Source organism: Rhinoderma darwinii, chromosome 8 (genome assembly GCF_050947455.1).
Source record: "Rhinoderma darwinii isolate aRhiDar2 chromosome 8, aRhiDar2.hap1, whole genome shotgun sequence".
NCBI classification, from domain to species: Eukaryota; Metazoa; Chordata; class Amphibia; order Anura; family Rhinodermatidae; genus Rhinoderma; species Rhinoderma darwinii.
Genome location: NC_134694.1, coordinates 117,843,250 through 117,866,077, shown reverse-complemented (window position 1 = coordinate 117,866,077; position 22,828 = coordinate 117,843,250). Strand labels below are relative to the sequence as shown.

Here is a 22,828-nt window from a genome sequence, read left to right as displayed (position 1 = left end):
AAAACAGGGTGGAAATATGAAAAAGTGGCGATATTTTTTTTAACTCTTGAACTAATTTTGAACAGAACCTTTTTTTATGGAGAAAAAAATAAAAGCAGGCAGCTGAAACTTTTTGGAGGCGATTGTCTTTTTGTCTTTACGGGGAAAAAAAAAGAAACGTAATTTTGGTGATTATGTAAAATCAAATTATAGTCCTTCACGTATTCATCCAATTTATATGATCTATTCATTATTAAGACAATGCAAAGCCATATGTTCCTTAGGACCAGATACGCTTTGCATAAGGGGTGGCAAATTCGACTGTAATAAAGGGTGTTGCACGTTCCCCCATCAGCTGGCGTCCTCGTCGGCAGATAAAAAAAATAATACAATAGTCAGGAGAAATAGACACTTAAAGCTGGAAACTCATTTTATGGCAGCGAAAAAAAAAATGTTAATCATTTGGTACAATGCAGTATCTACAGATGACTGTATTTGAATATTCAAAATTCACATCTGTCCCTATTGTTATTTTGTAAATGTCTTGGAGGAATGAATGCGACTTTACAACAGGCATTAAGAGTACGTGTGATTTGCATATGGAACTGGAACCTGAATCTGTTGTGCGACTTCTGAGCGGATAAAAATAGCCCTTGTCGAAGGGAAGAGTCATCTTTATAGCGGGAGAGCAGAGAAGTCTTAATCTTGTGCCATGATTGGTTTTGACTTTAGGTTTAATAATCATATACCTGCAGGGTGCACGGGGAAATCTTTTAATGGAAAGTTAGCATCAGAATATCAAATGTTAAACTTGGTTTTTATTAGACATAAAAAAACTTTTTTTAGTTATTTTTTAAAATGTGCCTGCCCTCACTGTTCTGTATTACAGCTCACTTTTCAGCTTTGCTGTGTAGGCTTAGACAGAGTGAGTAAAGTCATCTCATCATCATTAGAGCATGGGGGTTTTAATGATTGCTCTATTGTATTTATAATTATATACTTGAGAAATACAGAGATATAGCGAAGCTTTCCTTTACCCATTCACTTTACTACCCTAGTAATGCATCTAAACAGCCTGGCCAAGCAAAGTGGCTTGTTGACGCCCCCTTCCCCCACCAGGCACACAGGACATTTTGTCAGCCACCTGACATGTAACTGCCCTCACTGTTCTGTACTACAGATTACTTTTGAGCTTTGCTGTGTAGACTTAGAGTGGGCAAAGTCATTTCATCAGCATTAGCGGATAGGGGTGTTTTTTATTACTGCTCTATTGTATTTATAATTATATACTTGTGTAATACAGAGATGTAGCGAAGCTTTCTTTTACACATTCAATTTACTACCCTAGTAATGCAACTAAATACCCTGGATAAGCAAAGTGGCTTGTGGACCCCTGACATGTGACTGCCCTCACTGTTCTGTATTACAGCTCACTTTTCGGCTTTGCTGTGTAGGCTTAGACAGAGTGAGTAAAGTCATCTCATCATCATTAGAGGATGAGGGTTTTAATGATTGCTCTATCATATTTATAATTATATACTTGTGTAATACAGAGTTGTAGCTAATCTTTCCTTTACACATTCACTTTAGTACCCTAGCAATGCATCGAAATAGCCTAGCCAAGGCAAAGTGGCATGTTGATGCCCCCTGGCACTTAACTCCCTGGGCACATGCCCTGTCAGCCACCTCAGCTACACCTCTCTGTAATTGATTAAAGCAACCTAGGCATAAAAAATAAAAATAAAATAACCAAAGAAAGTGAGGATTTAAACATGATGTGGCCCCGTAGATAGATGTGGCTAACGGAGGAGAAATATTCACCCTATTATGTGATAGCTGCCTTGGCCAAATGAAACTGGCACCAAGGTTGAGGTCTCTTAAAAATCTCAGCTAGGAGGATATTCCATTCTGCGCTGCTTATAAATATTGATGCTACACATATGAGCGATATCTCGCATCCCCAGTTATTACATTGCTGTCAATAACACTCTTCAGTGTCATTAAAAAACCAAGGTGATTTTTCTTCTCCCTTTATTGTTGACAGAATTGGTTTATGGAAAAACTAACAGGACCTATTGATTTCCTGGCATATGTTAACATGACCTTACAAAGGGAAGAAAACTGGTGGAAAATGTGAACGTTGTACATTATAATTCACAGCAGCTTCAATCTGCATCTTATACAATACACTAATTCCTCCTACACACGACCGTTTTACCACTCGGGCCGTTTTAGACGACATCCGAGTGGCACCAGATAATCTGCACGGACCCATTCACTTTAGCGGGTGAATGGTCCGAGTCTTTGATCTGAGGAAAGAGAGAACATGTCCTATCTTCCCTTGGATCACTGACGGGAATCGGACGGCGCACACGGTCGTGTGCATGGGGCTTAAAAATCAACATGAGATGATCATAATGTCAGGATGAAGTCTGTCTACAAGTCCAAGAACAGTGGTCATTGCAGGGGGAAAGTTATAAGAGTTTCACAACTATCCCCCGCACCATCAAGACCGTCAGTCCACTATCTATCTCATATCTATCTATCTATCTATCTATCTCATATCTATCTCATATCTATCTATCTATCTATCTCATATCTATCTATCTATCTCATATCTATCTATCTATCTCATATCTATCTATCTCATATCTATCTATCTATCTATCTATCTATCTATCTCATATCTATCTATCTATCTATCTATCTCATATCTATCTATCTATCTATCTATCTCATATCTATCTATCTATCTATCTATCTCATATCTATCTATCTATCTATCTCATATCTATCTATCTATCTCATATCTATCTATCTCATATCTATCTCATATCAATTCAATTCAAAGAAGCTTTATTGGCAGGACCAAATACATATTAGCATTGCCAAAGCAAGTAAGAAGTAAGGGAATGAGGGATAGGGACTGAGGGCTTGGGGATAGGGACACATCTAGGGTCGGGGTTATACAAGTCCATGGCATATCATGTCTCTCTCAGTTTATGGCATGCAGTGACATATTGTGCCGCTGTGCCCACTGTGGTTTCCTCTTCACCCAGCAGGATGTAGAGTTTCTCTTGCTCTTCCATGGAGCTGAAGTCCGGTAAGAGATCAGAGAGTCTCCTGAAGTGAGTGTCCCTCACTGCTGAGTATTTGGAGCAGTGTAGCAGGAAGTGGGTCTCATCCTCCACGGCCTCCTGGTCGCACTGTTGGCACAGTCGGCTCTCCCTGGGCTTGTAGTTCTGTCTGTGGCGCCCGGATTCGATGAGCAGGTTGTGGGCGCTCAGTCTGTAGCGGCTCAGGATCTGTCTGTCTCTGTGGTTTGGCAGTTTCTCCAGATATGGCGCCAGTTTATATTCCCGCTGTAGACTCCGGTATATTGTCAGTTTCTGGGATGTCTTTATGTCGTTCCTCCAGTCACTGATATATTCCTCTTGGCCTTTGTTTATTGTCTTCTTGATTTCGGCTTTTGTGAGGCCGCGCTGAGTGACATTTTCTTCAGGCCGGGTCAGGGTGAGATGTTCTGGGGGGCCTGGTTTACCTGGGACCCCTTGGTGTAACAGGGCTTTATGGTGATAGGAACTTTGCCTGATGCTGTGTAGATGGGCCCAGAATGATAGCGCCCTCTTCTGGATTGTGAGGTGTAGTGGGAATCTGCCCAGTTCTGCCCGACAGGCACTATTTGAGGTGCTCCGATGGACTTGGAGAAGGTGTTTGCAGAATTCTAGGTGGAAGATTTCTGTTGGGCTGGAATCCCACCTTGACCAGTCTGGGTATGTGTCCGGACCCCAGACTTCACTGGCATACAGGAGGATTGGGGAGATGATGGAGTCAAAGATTTTCAGCCAGACCGTCACTGGTGGTTTGAGATGATAGAGTTTTCTTCTGATGGCATAGAAGGTTTTGCACGCCTTGTCTTTCAGAATCTCTATGGCTTGTTTAAAGCTTCCTGATTGGTTGATTTCTAGGCCCAGGTAAGTGTACCTGTCGGTCGCTGTGATTGTGGCGTTATTTAGTGTGAAGGTCGGGTGCCTGGGGGATTTTGAGTTTCTCTTCTGGAACACCATGATGTTGGTTTTCTTGGCATTGATGGGTAGTGCCCACGTGGAGCTGAATTTTTCTAGGATTTGCAGGTTGTCTTGGAGACCTTTCTCGGTTGGTGATAGTAACAGAAGGTCATCTGCATACAGCAGGAATTTCACCTGGGTGTCATGGAGGGCGAGACCTGGTGCTGAGGAGGATTCCAGAGCTGTGGCCAGTTCATTGATGTAGATGTTGAAGAGCGTTGGACTGAGGCTGCAGCCTTGTCTGACTCCTCGGCTCTGCTGGAAATCAGCCGTTCTTCTCCCGTTCACCTTCACGCTGCATCTGTTCTCTGTGTAGGAGCTTCTGATGACGTCATAGGTTTTACCTCCTATTCCGCTCTCCAGCAGTTTCAGGAATATGCCCGGGTGCCACACTGAGTCAAAGGCCTTCTTAAAGTCCACAAAACAGGCGTAAATCTTCCCATGCTTTGTATTGTGGATGTGGCTCTTGATGAGGCTGCGCAGGGTGTAGATGTGGTCAGTGGTGCGGTGGTTTGGCATGAACCCAGCTTGGCTTTGGTGGAGGACATTGTGCTGGGTGAGGAAGCTGAGGATTCTCTTATTCAGGATGCTGCTGAACAGTTTCCCCAGGTTGCTGCTGACACATATCCCTCGGTAGTTGGCCGGGTCGTACCTGTCCCCACTCTTGTGGATTGGTGTTATAAGGCCTTGGTTCCAGATTTGCGGGAAGTAGCCGGCACTCAGCACTATATTAAATAGTTTGACTATTGCGGCCTGTATTTCTGGCGGGCTGTGTTTTATCATTTCTGGTGAGATTCTGTCTAGGCCGCTGGATTTTTTACACCTTATGTCTGAGGTTCTCTCTGTTACTTCAGTGTTATTGGTGTATCCAGGGGGTTTTGAGAATCTTTAAGTGTTTCCTCCATCGCCTTCAATTTTGATATTATTTGTTTTTGTTCTTGGCTTTGTTCTTCTTTCGGGATATCTTTGTAGAGGTCCCTGAAATATTGGAGCCAGATGTTGCCATTTTGAATATGAAGGTTGTTTTTCTTGCAATTTTTGCCCATGTGTTTCCATAATTCCCAGAACGAGTTGTCATGGAGGGCATCTTGGAGTTGGGTAAGTTTGGTGGAGATGTGCCTTTGTTTTTTCTTTCGGAGGATGGTCTTGTATTGCCTCTGTATGTTGCTGTAGGCCTCCTTCAGACCGGTGTTGTTTGGGTCTCGGTGCTTCTTATTTGAGGCATTTCTTAGGGTCTTCCGTACTTCTTTGCACTCACGGTCAAACCAACCGTTAGGATGTATTTCTTGTGGCCTCTTGTAGTCACATCTTTTCAGGTCAGACTTCTCTGCCATGGTATAGAATATATTATTGAGGTCATTTACGGCCTGATTGACCCCTCCTGGGCTTGTCTCATACACCTTGTTGTAGAGGTTGTGAAGCATCTCCTGCACTTCTGGTCTGTTCATTGTCTCTTTATATTTTATAGTTGACGTTTTGGACCATTTATAAGATGGGGGCAGGTTGAAGAGGCCGGTTTGATGTGGTTTTTGTGCAGATGGTTTGGTTGTGGATTTGATGTATAGAAGTAATTGGTTGTGATCTGACAGGTGCGTTTGTGGAGTGACTATGAGTGCGCCAATGTTTGCGGGGTCCATGTCCGTGATGGCATAGTCTACTACACTGCTGCCTACATGGGAGTTTAGTGTATACCTTCCTAAAGAGTCTCCCTTGGTGCGGCCATTCAGTATGTGGAGTCCTAAGCTTCGACATAGATTCAGTAGTTTTTTCCCGCTTTTGTTGACGGTGCTGTCATAGCTGTTTCTCTCTTTCTGTAGGGAGTTATGACAGTCGGCCTCTGCTCCAAAGATGAAGATGTTTCCATCATTGGTCAGGTAGTCTTTATCTCTCCCCGTTCTTGCATTGAGGTCTCCGTATATGAGAACGCTGCCCAGGGTCTGGAAATGGGCGGCTTCCCTTTGTATAATCTCAAAGCTGTCTGGGTTGGAGTACGGGGACTCTGGCGGTGCGATGTACGTTGCGCAGAGATACATGTCAGACTGAGAGGTGAGGATGGAGCTGCCTATTCTTATCCAGATGTGGCTGTCTCCTCGCTTCACGGCTTTGATCTGCTCATGGAGCTCCTCCTTGTACCAGACTAATATTCCTCCTGAACACCGACCCTGCTTGATGTGTTTATTTTTCAGGGCGGGGACAGAGATTTCCCTGTATCCAGTGGGCACCAGGGACTCATTCTCTGTCCTAGTCCATGTTTCCAGGAGGATTTGTATATCGATATTTTTCAGTCTTTGGATGAAGTCTGGATCGTTAATTTTGCATCCAAAGGCTGAGGCGTTGAGGCCTTGAATATTCCAGCTGCTGATTATAAAGGACGTCATTGTGTGTCCATATACCTTGTAATGAGCGGCGCTGTGTAGGACGGGCTGGAGATGTGACTGTTGGATGTGTTGTAGATGTTCTCGTGTTGTACAGTCACATTAGTTTTTTACATAGAGTGCTGAGCAGGGTCTTTATCATCTCCATGTCTCTGCTCTGCGTGTCTCTGTGTGAGGCAGGGGGTTTCCTCCATGTCTCTGCTCTGCGTGTCTCTGTGTGAGGCAGGGTGTTTCCTCCATGTCTCTGCTCTGCGTGTCTCTGTGTGAGGCAGGGGGTTTCCTCCATGTCTCTGCTCTGCGTGTCTCTGTGTGAGGCAGGGGGTTTCCTCCATGTCTCTGCTCTGTGTGTCTCTGTGTGAGGCAGGGGGTTTCCTCCATGTCTCTGCTCTGTGTGTCTCTGTGTGAGGCAGGGGGTTTCCTCCATGTCTCTGCTCTGCGTGTCTCTGTGTGAGGCAGGGGGTTTTCTCCATGGCTTTTGCCTCTGTTGGTCTGACCTTGGGTAAAGGGTTTTTTCTCCTGGGTGTAGTGAGGTGTGTGGAGTTTGAGGTCTTTTCATTGTTAGTGATGTCTCCATGTTTTGGCTTTGGCTGGTGTGGGGTCCAGGTCTGGGGGGTCTGTTCAGCACAATGTCTTTCAGTTCTTTGGCCAGAAGGCTGACCCCTCGTTTGTTGAGGTGTTTGTCATCATACAGGTGGTGCTGCTCTATGGAGGGGTGTTGTGCCAGGCTGATGTTTGACATTGAGCTGATGTTCGCTGCCAGCTCTGTGTTGATGGCCTGGGTGATCTCGTTGGGTACATCTTTTCTTGGGAGCACGGATGATATAATTATTTTACTGTCAGGGAACTTTTGTTGTGCCGTCTTTGCTAGTTGGGTCAGTTGTTCTGCAATCTGCTGTTGCTGGTCTTGGAGGTTGTTTGTACCCGTGTGTATAATGAGATGGTTTGGATTGGTAAAATGTGGGTTATTGATGACTGATGTGACTTGTTGGATAGTTGCACAGTGAATTTTACTGACCCTTTTTCCTGGGAAGAGTCGCCGTGAATTAAGGTATTTGCCATTTGAGTCAATTATTAGGACAGTATCAGGACATTGTGACTTGCGGGTGGCTTGTCTGATGCTTGTGTCCTGGGTCCTGCTTGGTGGTGTTATGTGGTGCTGCTGTGGTTCTGTGCTGGAGGATTGGTTGGCGGTCGGCTTTGTACCCACTTGTATCGCTCTGTTTTCTCCTAGTTTGTTTTCATTAATTTCAGGAATATTTATTGGGTTTGGGTGATTTGATGTACTAGCGCCCTGGTCATTGGCAGTCCTTATGTCAGCGCTCTCCCTTGCTCCTAGACTTTGTGTTTGTGGTTTTAGATTTTCTATCTCTAATCTGAGCTTTGTATTTTCTTGTTGCAGCTCTCGGAGTGTACATTGTATTTCCTGCAGAGCTGATGCATGTTCACACTTCAGTTTGTTTATCTCTTTAATTATCTATCTATCTCATATCTATCTATCTATCTCTCATCTATCTATCTCTATCTCTATCTCTATCTATCTCTCTCTATCTATCTATCTATCGCATATCTATCTATCGCATATCTATCGCATATCTATCTATCGCATATCTATCTATCTCATATCTATCTATCTATCTATCTCATATCTATCTATATATCTATCTCATATCTATCTATCTATCTATCTATCTATCTATCTATCTATCTCATATCTATCTATCTCATATCTATCTATCTATCTCATATCTATCTATCTCATATCTATCTATCTCATATCTGTCTATCTCATATCTGTCTATCTCATATCTATCTATCTACCTATCACATATCTATCTATCTATCTATCTCATATCTATCTATCTCATATCTGTCTATCTCAGATCTATCTATCTACCTATCACATATCTATCTATCTATCTCATATCTATCTATCTATCTATCTATCTATCTCATATCTATCTATCTCATATCTATCTATCTATCTATCTCATATCTATCTATCTCATATCTATCTATCTCATATCTATCTATCTCATATCTATCTATCTCATATCTATCTATCTCATATCTATCTATCTATCTCATATCTATCTATCTATCTCATATCTATCTATCTATCTATCTATCTATCTATCTCATATCTATCTATCTATCTATCTCATATCTATCTATCTATCTATCTATCTCATATCTATCTATCTATCTATCTCATATCTATCTATCTATCTCATATCTATCTATCTATCTCTCATATCTATCTATCTATCTCTCATATCTATCTATCTATCTATCTATCTAGCTATCTCATATCTATCTAGCTATCTGATATCTATCTATCTATTTCATATCTATCTATCTATCTCATATCTATCTATCTATCTCATATCTATCTATCTATCTATCTATCTCATATCTATCTATCTATCTCATATCTATCTATCTATCTCATATCTATCTATCTATCTATCTCATATCTATCTATCTATCTCTCATCTATCTATCTCTATCTCTATCTATCTCTCTCTATCTATCTATCTATCTATCGCATATCTATCTATCGCATATCTATCTATCGCATATCTATCGCATATCTATCTATCGAATATCTATCTATCGAATATCTATCTATCTATCTCATATCTATCTATCTATCTATCTCATATCTATCTATCTATCTCATATCTATCTATCTATCTATCTCTCATATCTATCTATCTATCTCATATCTATCTATCTCATATCTATCTATCTCATATCTATCTATCTCATATCTATCTATCTCAGATCTATCTATCTACCTATCACATATCTATCTATCTATCTATCTATCTCATATCTATCTATCTCATATCTATCTATCTATCTTATATCTATCTATCTATCTATCTATCTCATATCTATCTCATATCTATCTATCTATCTCATATCTATCTATCTATCTCATATCTATCTATCTCATATCTATCTATCTATCTATCTATCTATCTATCTATCTATCTATCTATCTATCTCATATCTATCTATCTATCTCATATCTATCTATCTATCTATCTATCTCATATCTATCTATCTCATATCTATCTATCTATCTCATATCTATCTATCTATCTATCTATCTATCTATCTATCTCATATCTATCTATCTATCTATCTATTTATCTATCTCATATCTATCTATCTATCTATCTCATATCTATCTATCTATCTCATATCTATCTATCTATCTCATATCTATCTATCTATCTATCTATCTCATATCTATCTATCTATCTATCTCATATCTATCTATCTATCTATCTCATATCTATCTATCTATCTCATATCTATCTATCTATCTATCTATCTATCTATCTATCTATCTCATATCTATCTATCTATCTCTCATATCTATCTATCTATCTATCTCTCATATCTATCTATCTATCTATCTATCTATCTAGCTATCTCATATCTATCTAGCTATCTCATATCTATCTATCTATCTCATATCTATCTATCTCATATCTATCTATCTATCTATCTATCTATCTATCTCATATCTATCTATCTATCTCATATCTATCTATCTATCTCATATCTATCTATCTATCTCATATCTATCTTTCTATCTCATATCTATCTATCTATCTATTTATCTATCTCATATCTATCTATCTATCTATCTCATATCTATCTTTCTATCTCATATCTATCTATCTATCTATCTATCTCATATCAAATTCAAATTCAAAGAAGCTTTATTGGCAGGACTAAATACATATTAGCATTGCCAAAGCAAGTAAGAAGTAAGGGAATGAGGGATAGGGACTGAGGGATTGGGGGATAGGGACATATCTAGGGTTGGGGTTATACAAGTCCATGGCATATCATGTCTCTCTCAGTTTATGGCATGCAGTGACATATTGTGCCGCTGTGCCCACTGTGGTTTCCTCTTCACCCAGCAGGATGTAGAGTTTCTCTTGCTCTTCCATGGAGCTGAGGTCCGGTAAGAGATCAGAGAGTCTCCTGAAGTGAGTGTCCCTCACTGCTGAGTATTTGGAGCAGTGTAGCAGGAAGTGGGCCTCATCCTCCACGGCCTCCTGGTCGCACTGTTGGCACAGTCGGCTCTCCCTGGGCTTGTAGGTCTGTCTGTGGCGCCCGGATTCGATGAGCAGGTTGTGGGCGCTCAGTCTGTAGCGACTCAGGATCTGTCTGTCTCTGGGGTTTGGCAGTTTCTCCAGATATGGCGCCAGTTTATATTCCCGCTGTAGACTCCGGTATATTGTCAGTTTCTGGGATGTCTTTATGTCGTTTCTCCAGTCACTGATATATTCCTCTTGGCCTTTGTTTATTGTCTTCTTGATTTCGGCTTTTGTGAGGCCGCGCTGGGTGACATTTTCTTCAGGCCGGGTCAGGGTGAGATGTTCTGGGGGGCCTGGTTTACCTGGGACCCCTTGGTGTAACAGGGCTTTATGGTGATAGGAACTTTGCCTGCTGCTGTGTAGATGGGCCCAGAATGATAGCGCCCTCTTCTGGATTGTGAGGTGTAGTGGGAATCTGCCCAGTTCTGCCCGACAGGCACTATTTGAGGTGCTCCGATGGACTTGGAGAAGGTGTTTGCAGAATTCTAGGTGGAAGATTTCTGTTGGGCTGGAATCCCACCTTGACCAGTCTGGGTATGTGTCCGGACCCCAGACTTCACTGGCATACATGAGGATTGGGGAGATGATGGAGTCAAAGATTTTCAGCCAGACCGTCACTGGTGGTTTGAGATGATAGAGTTTTCGTCTGATGGCATAGAAGGTTTTGCACGCCTTGTCTTTCAGAATCTCTATGGCTTGTTTAAAGCTTCCTGATTGGTTGATTTCTAGGCCCAGGTAAGTGTACCTGTCGGTCGCTGTGATTGTGGCGTTATTTAGTGTGAAGGTCGGGTGCCTGGGGGATTTTGAGTTTCTCTTCTGGAACACCATGATGTTGGTTTTCTTGGCATTGATGGGTAGTGCCCACGTGGAGCTGAATTTTTCTAGGATTTGCAGGTTGTCTTGGAGACCTTTCTCGGTTGGTGATAGTAACAGAAGGTCATCTGCATACAGCAGGAATTTCACCTGGGTGTCATGGAGGGCGAGACCTGGTGCTGAGGAGGATTCCAGAGCTGTGGCCAGTTCATTGATGTAGATGTTGAAGAGCGTTGGACTGAGGCTGCAGCCTTGTCTGACTCCTCGGCTCTGCTGGAAATCAGCCGTTCTTCTCCCGTTCACCTTCACGCTGCATCTGTTCTCTGTGTAGGAGCTTCTGATGACGTCATAGGTTTTACCTCCTATTCCGCTCTCCAGCAGTTTCAGGAATAGGCCCGGGTGCCACACTGAGTCAAAGGCCTTCTTAAAGTCCACAAAACAGGCGTAAATCTTCCCATGCTTTGTATTGTGGACGTGGCTCTTGATGAGGCTGCGCAGGGTGTAGATGTGGTCAGTGGTGCGGTGGTTTGGCATGAACCCAGCTTGGCTTTGGTGGAGGACATTGTGCTGGGTGAGGAAGCTGAGGATTCTCTTATTCAGGATGCTGCTGAACAGTTTCCCCAGGTTGCTGCTGACACATATCCCTCGGTAGTTGGCCGGGTCGTACCTGTCCCCACTCTTGTGGATTGGTGTTATAAGGCCTTGGTTCCAGATTTGCGGGAAGTAGCCGGCACTCAGCACTATATTAAATAGTTTGACTATTGCGGCCTGTATTTCTGGCGGGCTGTGTTTTATCATTTCTGGTGAGATTCTGTCTAGGCCGCTGGATTTTTTACACCTTATGTCTGAGGTTCTCTCTGTTATTTCTTGCAGTGTTATTGGTGTATCCAGGGGGTTTTGAGAATCTTTAAGTGTTTCCTCCATCGCCTTCAATTTTGATATTATTTGTTTTTGTTCTTGGCTTTGTTCTTCTTTCGGGATATCTTTGTAGAGGTCCCTGAAATATTGGAGCCAGATGTTGCCATTTTGAATATGAAGGTTGTTTTTCTTGCAATTTTTGCCCATGTGTTTCCATAATTCCCAGAACGAGTTGTCATGGAGGGCATCTTGGAGTTGGGTAAGTTTGGTGGAGATGTGCCTTTGTTTTTTCTTTCGGAGGATGGTCTTGTATTGCCTCTGTATGTTGCTGTAGGCCTCCTTCAGACCGGTGTTGTTTGGGTCTCGGTGCTTCTTATTTGAGGCATTTCTTAGGGTCTTCCGTACTTCTTTGCACTCACGGTCAAACCAACCGTTAGGATGTATTTCTTGTGGCCTCTTGTAGTCACATCTTTTCAGGTCAGACTTCTCTGCCATGGTATAGAATATATTATTTAGGTCATTTACGGCCTGATTGACCCCTCCTGGGCTTGTCTCATACACCTTGTTGTAGAGGTTGTGAAGCATCTCCTGCACTTCTGGTCTGTTCATTGTCTCTTTATATTTTATAGTTGACGTTTTGGACCATTTATAAGATGGGGGCAGGTTGAAGAGGCCGGTTTGATGTGGTTTTTGTGCAGATGGTTTGGTTGTGGATTTGATGTATAGAAGTAATTGGTTGTGATCTGACAGGTGCGTTTGTGGAGTGACTATGAGTGCGCCAATGTTTGCGGGGTCCATGTCCGTGATGGCATAGTCTACTACACTGCTGCCTACATGGGAGTTTAGTGTATACCTTCCTAAAGAGTCTCCCTTGGTGCGGCCATTCAGTATGTGGAGTCCTAAGCTTCGACATAGATTCAGTAGTTTTTTCCCGCTTTTGTTGACGGTGCTGTCATAGCTGTTTCTCTCTTTCTGTAGGGAGTTATGACAGTCGGCCTCTGCTCCAAAGATGAAGATGTTTCCATCATTGGTCAGGTAGTCTTTATCTCTCCCCGTTCTTGCATTGAGGTCTCCGTAGATGAGAACGCTGCCCAGGGTCTGGAAATGGGCGGCTTCCCTTTGTATAATCTCAAAGCTGTCTGGGTTGGAGTACGGGGACTCTGGCGGTGCGATGTACGTTGCGCAGAGATACATGTCAGACTGAGAGGTGAGGATGGAGCTGCCTATTCTTATCCAGATGTGGCTGTCTCCTCGCTTCACGGCTTTGATCTGCTCATGGAGCTCCTCCTTGTACCAGACTAATATTCCTCCTGAACACCGACCCTGCTTGATGTGTTTATTTTTCAGGGCGGGGACAGAGATTTCCCTGTATCCAGTGGGCACCAGGGACTCATTCTCTGTCCTAGTCCATGTTTCCAGGAGGATTTGTATATCGATATTTTTCAGTCTTTGGATGAAGTCTGGATCGTTAATTTTGCATCCAAAGGCTGAGGCGTTGAGGCCTTGAATATTCCAGCTGCTGATTATAAAGGACGTCATTGTGTGTCCATATACCTTGTAATGAGCGGCGCTGTGTAGGACGGGCTGGAGATGTGACTGTTGGATGTGTTGTAGATGTTCTCGTGTTGTACAGTCACATTAGTTTTTTACATAGAGTGCTGAGCAGGGTCTTTAGCATCTCCATGTCTCTGCTCTGCGTGTCTCTGTGTGAGGCAGGGGGTTTCCTCCATGTCTCTGCTCTGCGTGTCTCTGTGTGAGGCAGGGTGTTTCCTCCATGTCTCTGCTCTGCGTGTCTCTGTGTGAGGCAGGGGGTTTCCTCCATGTCTCTGCTCTGCGTGTCTCTGTGTGAGGCAGGGGGTTTCCTCCATGTCTCTGCTCTGTGTGTCTCTGTGTGAGGCAGGGGGTTTCCTCCATGTCTCTGCTCTGTGTGTCTCTGTGTGAGGCAGGGGGTTTCCTCCATGTCTCTGCTCTGCGTGTCTCTGTGTGAGGCAGGGGGTTTTCTCCATGGCTTTTGCCTCTGTTGGTCTGACCTTGGGTACAGGGGTTTTTCTCCTGGGTGTAGTGAGGTGTGTGGAGTTTGAGGTCTTTTCATTGTTAGTGATGTCTCCATGTTTTGGCTTTGGCTGGTGTGGGGTCCAGGTCTGGGGGGTCTGTTCAGCACAATGTCTTTCAGTTCTTTGGCCAGAAGGCTGACCCCTCGTTTGTTGAGGTGTTTGTCATCATACAGGTGGTGCTGCTCTATGGAGGGGTGTTGTGCCAGGCTGATGTTTGACATTGAGCTGATGTTCGCTGCCAGCTCTGTGTTGATGGCCTGGGTGATCTCGTTGGGTACATCTTTTCTTGGGAGCACGGATGATATAATTATTTTACTGTCAGGGAACTTTTGTTGTGCCGTCTTTGCTAGTTGGGTCAGTTGTTCTGCAATCTGCTGTTGCTGGTCTTGGAGGTTGTTTGTACCCGTGTGTATAATGAGATGGTTTGGATTGGTAAAATGTGGGTTATTGATGACTGATGTGACTTGTTGGATAGTTGCACAGTGAATTTTACTGACCCTTTTTCCTGGGAAGAGTCGCCGTGTATTAAGGTATTTGCCATTTGAGTCAATTATTAGGACAGTATCAGGACATTGTGACTTGCGGGTGGCTTGTCTGATGCTTGTGTCCTGGGTCCTGCTTGGTGGTGTTATGTGGTGCTGCTGTGGTTCTGTGCTGGAGGATTGGTTGGCGGTCGGCTTTGTACCCACTTGTATCGCTCTGTCTATCTCATATCTATCTATCTATCTCATATCTATCTATCTATCTATCTCATATCTATCTATCTCATATCTATCTATCTATCTATCTCATATCTATCTATCTATCTATCTATCTATCTCATATCTATCTATCTCATATCTATCTATCTATCTATCTCATATCTATCTATCTCATATCTATCTATCTATCTATCTCATATCTATCTATCTATCTATCTATCTATCTATCTCATATCTATCTATCTATCTATCTATCTATCTCATATCTATCTATCTATCTATCTCATATCTATCTATCTATCTCATATCTATCTATCTCATATCTATCTATCTATCTCATATCTATCTATCTATCTCATATCTATCTATCTATCTCATATCTATCTATCTATCTCATATCTATCTATCTATCTCATATCTATCTATCTATCTCATATCTATCTATCTATCTATCTATCTATCTATCTCATATCTATCTATCTATCTATCTCATATCTATCTATCTATCTCTCATATCTATCTATCAATCTATCTATCTATCTCATATCTATCTATCTATCTCATATCTATCTATCTATCTATCTATCTATCTATCTATCTATCTATCTATCTATCTATCTATCTATCTATCTCATATCTATCTATCTATCTATCTATCTCATATCTATCTATCTATCTATCTATCTCATATCTATCTATCTATCTATCTCATATCTATCTATCTATCTATCTATCTATCTATCTATCTATCTATCTATCTATCTATCTATCTATCTATCTATCTCTCATATCTATCTATCTATCTATCTATCTATTTATCTATCTCATATCTATCTATCTATCTATCTATCTCATATCTATCTATCTATCTCATATCTATCTATCTATCTCATATCTATCTATCTATCTCATATCTATCTATCTATCTCATATCTATCTATCTATCTCATATCTATCTATCTATCTCATATCTATCTATCTCATATCTATCTATCTATCTCATATCTATCTATCTCATATCTATCTATCTCATATCTATCTAGCTATCTCATATCTATCTAGCTATCTCATATCTATCTATCTATCTCATATCTATCTATCTATCTATCTATCTCATATCTATCTATCTATCTCATATCTATCTATCTATCTATCTCATATCTATCTATCTCATATCTATCTATCTATCTCATATCTATCTATCTATCTCATATCTATCTATCTATCTCATATCTATCTATCTATCTCATATCTATCTATCTATCTCATATCTATCTATCTATCTCATATCTATCTATCTATCTCATATCTATCTATTTATCTCATATCTATCTATCTCATATCTATCTATCTATCTCATATCTATCTATCTATCTATCTCATATCTATCTATCTATCTCATATCTATCTATCTATCTCATATCTATCTCATATCTATCTCATATCTATCTCATATCTATCTCATATCTATCTCATATCTATCTCATATCTATCTCATATCTATCTATCTGTCCACCTCATATCTGTCCACCTCATATCTGTCCACCTCATATCTGTCCACCTCATATCTGTCCACCTCATATCTGTCCACCTCATATCTGTCCACCTCATATCTGTCCACCTCATATCTGTCCACCTCATATCTGTCCACCTCATATCTGTCCACCTCATATCTGTCCACCTCATATCTGTCCACCTCATATCTGTCCACCTCATATCTGTCCACCTCATATCTGTCCACCTCATATCTGTCCACCTCATATCTGTCCACCTCATATCTGTCCACCTCATATCTGTCCACCTCATATCTGTCCACCTCATATCTGTCCACCTCATATCTGTCCACCTCATATCTGTCCACCTCATATCTGTCCACCTCATATCTGTCCACCTCATATCTGTCCACCTCATATCTGTCCACCTCATATCTGTCCACCTCATATCTGTCCACCTCATATCTGTCCACCTCATATCTGTCCACCTCATATCTGTCCACCTCATATCTGTCCACCTCATATCTGTCCACCTCATATCTGTCCACCTCATATCTGTCCACCTCATATCTGTCCACCTCATATCTGTCCACCTCATATCTGTCCACCTCATATCTGTCCACCTCATATCTGTCCACCTCATATCTGTCCACCTCATATCTGTCCACCTCATATCTGTCCACCTCATATCTGTCCACCTCATATCTGTCCACCTCATATCTGTCCACCTCATATCTGTTCACCTCATATCTGTCCACCTCATATCTGTCCACCTCATATCTGTCCACCTCATATCTGTCCACCTCATATCTGTCCACCTCATATCTATCTATCTATCTATCTATCTATCTATCTATCTATCTATCTCATATCTCTCTACCTCATATCTATCTATCTACCTCATACAGTGAAGGAAATAAGTATTTGATCCCTTGCTGATTTTTTAAGTTTGCTCACTGTCAAAGACATGAACAGTCTAGAATTTTTAGGCTAGGTTAATTTTACCAGTGAGAGATAGATTATATTTAAAAAAAAAACAGAAAATCACATAGTCAAAATGATATATATTTATTTGCATTGTGCACAGAGAAATAAGTATTTGATCCCCTACCAACCATTAAGAGTTCAGCCTCCTCCAGACCAGTTACACGCTCCAAATCAACTTGGTGCCTGCATTATAGACAGCTCTTACATGGTCACCTGTATAAAAGACTCCTGTCCACAGACTCAATGAATCAGTCTGACTCTAACCTCTACAACATGGGCAAGACCAAAGAGCTTTCTAAGGATGTCAGGGACAAGATCATAGACCTGCACAAGGCTGGAATGGCCTACAAAACCATAAGTAAGACACTGGGTGAGAAGGAGACAACTGTTGGTGCAATAGTAAGAAAATGGAAGACATACAAAATGACTGTCAATCGACATCGATCTGGGGCTCCATGCAAAATCTCACCTCGTGGGGTATCCTTGATCCTGAGGAAGGTGAGAGCTCAGCCAAAAACTACACGGGGGGAACTTGTTAATGATCTCAAGGCAGCTGGGACCACAGTCACCAAGAAAACCATTGGTAACACATTACGCCGTAATGGATTAAAATCCTGCAGTGCCCGCAAGGTCCCACTGCTCAAGAAGGCACATGTACAGGCCCGTCTGAAGTTTGCAAATGAACATCTGGATGATTCTGAGAGTGATTGGGAGAAGGTGCTGTGGTCAGAGGAGACTAAAATTGAGCTCTATGGCATTAACTCAACTCGCCGTGTTTGGAGGAAGAGAAATGCTGCCTATGACCCAAAGAACACCGTCCCCACTGTCAAGCATGGAGGTGGAAACATTATTTTTTGGGGGTGTTTCTCTGCTAAGGGCACAGGACTACTTTACCGCATCAATGGGAGAATGGATGGAGCCATGTACCGTCAAATCCTGAGTGACAACCTCCTTCCCTCCACCAGGACATTAAAAATGCCTCGTGGCTGGGTCTTCCAGCACGACAATGACCCGAAACATACAGCCAAGGCAACAAAGGAGTGGCTCAAAAAGAAGCACATTCAGGTCATGGAGTGGCCTAGCCAGTCTCCAGACCTTAATCCCATCAAAAACTTATGGAGGGAGCTGAAGATCCGAGTTGCCAAGCGACAGCCTCGAAATCTTAATGATTTACAGATAATCTGCAAAGAGGAGTGGGCCAAAATTCCATCTAACATGTGTGCAAACCTCATCATCAACTACAAAAAAAACATCTGACTGCTGTGCTTGCCAACAAGGGTTTTGCCACCAAGTATTAAGTCTTGTTTGCCAAAGGGATCAAATACTTATTTCTCTGTGCAAAATGCAATTAAATATATATAATTTTGACAATGTGATTTTCTGTTTTTTTTTTAAATATAATCTATCTCTCACTGGTAAAATTAACCTAGCCTAAAAATTCGAGACTGTTCATGTCTTTGACAGTGGGCAAACTTACAAAATCAGCAAGGGATCAAATACTTATTTCCTTCACTGTATCTATCTATCTATCTATCTATCTACCTCATATCTACCTAATATCTATCTATCTATCTATCTATCTATTTCATATCTATCTATCCATCTATCTTATATCTATCTATCTCATATCTATCTATCTATCTCATATCTATCTATCTATCTATCTATCTCATATCTATCTATCTCATATCTATCTATCTATTCATCTCATATCTATCTATCTATCTATCTATCTATCTCATATCTATCTATCTATCTATCTATCTAATATCTATCTATCTATCTCATATCTATCTATCTATCTCATATCTATCTATCTCATATCTATCTATCTATCTCATATCTATCTATCTCATATCTATCTATCTCATATCTATCTATCTATCTATCTATCTCATATCTATCTATCTATCTATCTCATATCTATCTATCTATCTATCTATCTATCTATCTATCTATCTATCTATCTACTGCCTGTCATAATGTGTTTGTTTTTTACGTTTATTAAGGGTAACAGAACATTGTAATCTCATGATAAAAAAAAACATGACATATGATATAACCAATGCCCCGAGGCTGAAAATCTATGGAGTGATCTTTTGTGGACGACCACAGTTCTAGAATATGTTGCGTCAATATTTTATTATCCGACAGACTAGAATTCTTTACAACAATGAGGACGGTTGGTGATATGAATGACATTCATTTAAATTTTTATTTTGATTATTTAACCTTGTTGCGCAGTGAAAAGCAGAAAAAGGTTCTCCGTGCATACCTAACTATTACTCCAGTCTAATGGCTTTTTTTGCTGAAGTAAAGAATCTACAATCTGTGATGAATACAAACAACAAAGAATTCACAACCGCTGTAACAATGTGCGGCATTCAACATCAATTCATCTACAGCTTCATCCAGATGGAAGAGCTGATTACCAAATAATAAAGTAATCAAAAACCTGTGATACAACCTGTACAACTCATCCTACAACCAGAGAGCACAGGCGCAGTGTAATGTAAGGACAAACGCAGCAGCATCAAAAAATAAAGATGGAAACATAAGAGACAGTTTGCCCTCAAATCATGGCTTCCCCCCCTATAAATGTGTCATGGAGTCTTAAAAAGGGTCATCTTACTTACAAACATTCAACTCTATAATAAAGACAACCATCAGTAATGTACATTATCTTCTTACATTTAACCGTTTACTACTAAGAAAATATAATTGAGAACTAATATGGCTGCCATTACAGTTTCTACAATTTTTGTCCTGCCCGTCAATCTACCATAAATAGTTGACTGTGTACATACATTACATTACTTATCCTGTACTGGTCCTGAGTTACATCCTGTATTATACTCCAGAGCTGCACTCACTATTCTGCTGGTGGAGTCACTGTGTACATACATTACATTACTTATCCTGTACTGGTCCTGAGTTACATCCTGTATTATACTCCAGAGCTGCACTCACTATTCTGCTGGTGGAGTCACTGTGTACATACAATACATTACTTATCCTGTACTGATCCTGAGTTACATCCTGTATTACACTCCAGAGCTGCACTCATTATTCTGTTGGTAGAGTCACTGTGTACATACATTACATTACTTATCCTGAGTTAAATTCTGTATTATTCTCCAGAGCTGCACTCACTATTCTGCTGGTGGAGTCACTGTGTACATATGTTACTTATCCTGTACTGGTCCTGAGTTACATCCTGTATTACTCTCCAGAGCTGCACTCACTACTCTGCTGGTGGAGTCACTGTGTACATACATTACATATCCTGTACTGATTCTGAGTTACATCCTGTATTATACTCCAGAGCTGCACTCACTATTCTACTGGTGGAGTCACTGTGTACATACATTACATTACTTATCCTGTACCGATCCTGAGTTACATCCTGTTTTATACTCCAGAGCTGCACTCACTATTCTGCTGATGGAGTCACTGTGTACATACATTACATTACTTATCCTGTACTGATTCCGAGTTACATCCTGTATTATACTCCAGACCTGCACTCACTATTCTGCTGGTGGAGTCACTGTGTACATACATTACATTACTGATCTTCTCCTGATCCTGAGTTACATCCTGTATTATACTCCAGACCTGCACTCACTATTCTGCTGGTGGAGTCACTGTGTACATACATTACATTACTTATCCTGTACCGATCCTGGGTTACATCCTGTTTTATACTCCAGAGCTGCACTCACTATTCTGCTGATGGAGTCACTGTGTACATACATTACATTACTTATCCTGTACGGATTCCGAGTTACATCCTGAATTATACTCCAGACCTGCACTCACTATTCTGCTGGTGGAGTCACTGTGTACATACATTACATTACTTATCCTGTACTGATCCTGAGTTACATCCTGTATTATACTCCAGACCTGCACTCACTATTCTGCTGGTGGAGTCACTGTGTACATACATTACATTACTTATCCAGTACTGATCCTAAGTTACATCCTGTATACATTAACTCCACCAGCAGAATAGTGAGTGCAGCTCTGGAGTATAATACAGGATGTAACTCAGGATCAGTACAGGATAAGTAATGTCATGTATGTACACAGTGACTCGGTCAGGTCCGTATTTCATACCGAATAACCACCTCTGTAAATTGAAAGCTGAAGGCATGCCTGGAGAGAAGTACACCACACAAATGTCTGAGGTACAGCTTCAATGTCAGCCAGGAGGAACTGAACTTTATTCAGAACAAAGAAACACACACAGAGAAGACACATGCCCCTCCCTATAGATGTGGGACTTGCTTAAATTCTATTCGCTCCTCAGCTATAAGTTTTCCTGTACATTCTTCTGCACACTCATCTTTGCATTCCAGGGGGCGGTGTCTTCCATAGGTGTGTCCGACATGAACAAAGAACTTGTTATATATATCAGTATATTACACAAAGTACTGAAATGTATATACATATGTGTGAGGATAATATTTTTCAGACAATATACATAGTAATGATCCCTGACAACTCCACCAGTAGAATAGTGAGTGCAGCTCTGGAGTATAATACAGGATATAACTCAGGATCAGTACAGGATAAGTAATGTAATGTATGTACACAGTGACTCCACCAGCAGAATAGTGAGTGCAGCTCTGGAGTATAATACAGGATGTAACTCAGGATCAGTACAGGATAAGTAATGTAATGTATGTACACAGTGACTCCACCAGCAGAATAGTGAGTGCAGCTCTGGAGTATAATACAGGATGTAACTCAGCATCAGTACAGGATAAGTAATGTAATGTATGTACACAGTGACTCCACCAGCAGAATAGTGAGTGCAGCTCTGGAGTATAGTACAGGATATAACTCAGGATCAGTACAGGATAAGTAATGTAATATATGTACACAGTGACTCCACCAGCAGAATAGTGAGTGCAGCTCTGTAGTATAATACAGGATGCAACTCAGGATCAGTACAGGATAAGTAATGTAATGTATGTACACAGTGACTCCACCAGCAGAATAGTGAGTGCAGCTCTGCAGTATAATACAGGATGTAACTCAGGATCAGTACAGGATAAGTAATGTAATATATGTACACAGTGACTCCACCAGCAGAATAGTGAGTGCAGCTCTGGAGTATAATACAGGATATAACTCAGGATCAGCACAGGATAAGTAATGTAATATATGTACACAGTGACAACTTTTTATGTAGATTTATTCTGTATGTAAACTGTAAAATGGGAGTCAAAGGCTGACATTTACTTAAAAAATTATGGGGGAGATTTAATAAGACTGTTGTTTCCCATACCAGTTTTAATAAGAAACAAGCATGCACAAGATGTGACACAGTTACTAAGAGGCGCAAGCCTCTTAATAACTTTGTCGCATT

The 22,828-nt window shown here is 41.1% G+C and overlaps 1 protein-coding gene across 4 annotated transcripts in view; it reads right to left on the bottom strand.

Annotated features, from left to right (window-relative positions):
* Positions 1-22,828, bottom strand: part of DIAPH2 (diaphanous related formin 2) — a 952,586-nt gene that overhangs the window by 675,387 nt on the left and 254,371 nt on the right. The window lies entirely within an intron of this gene.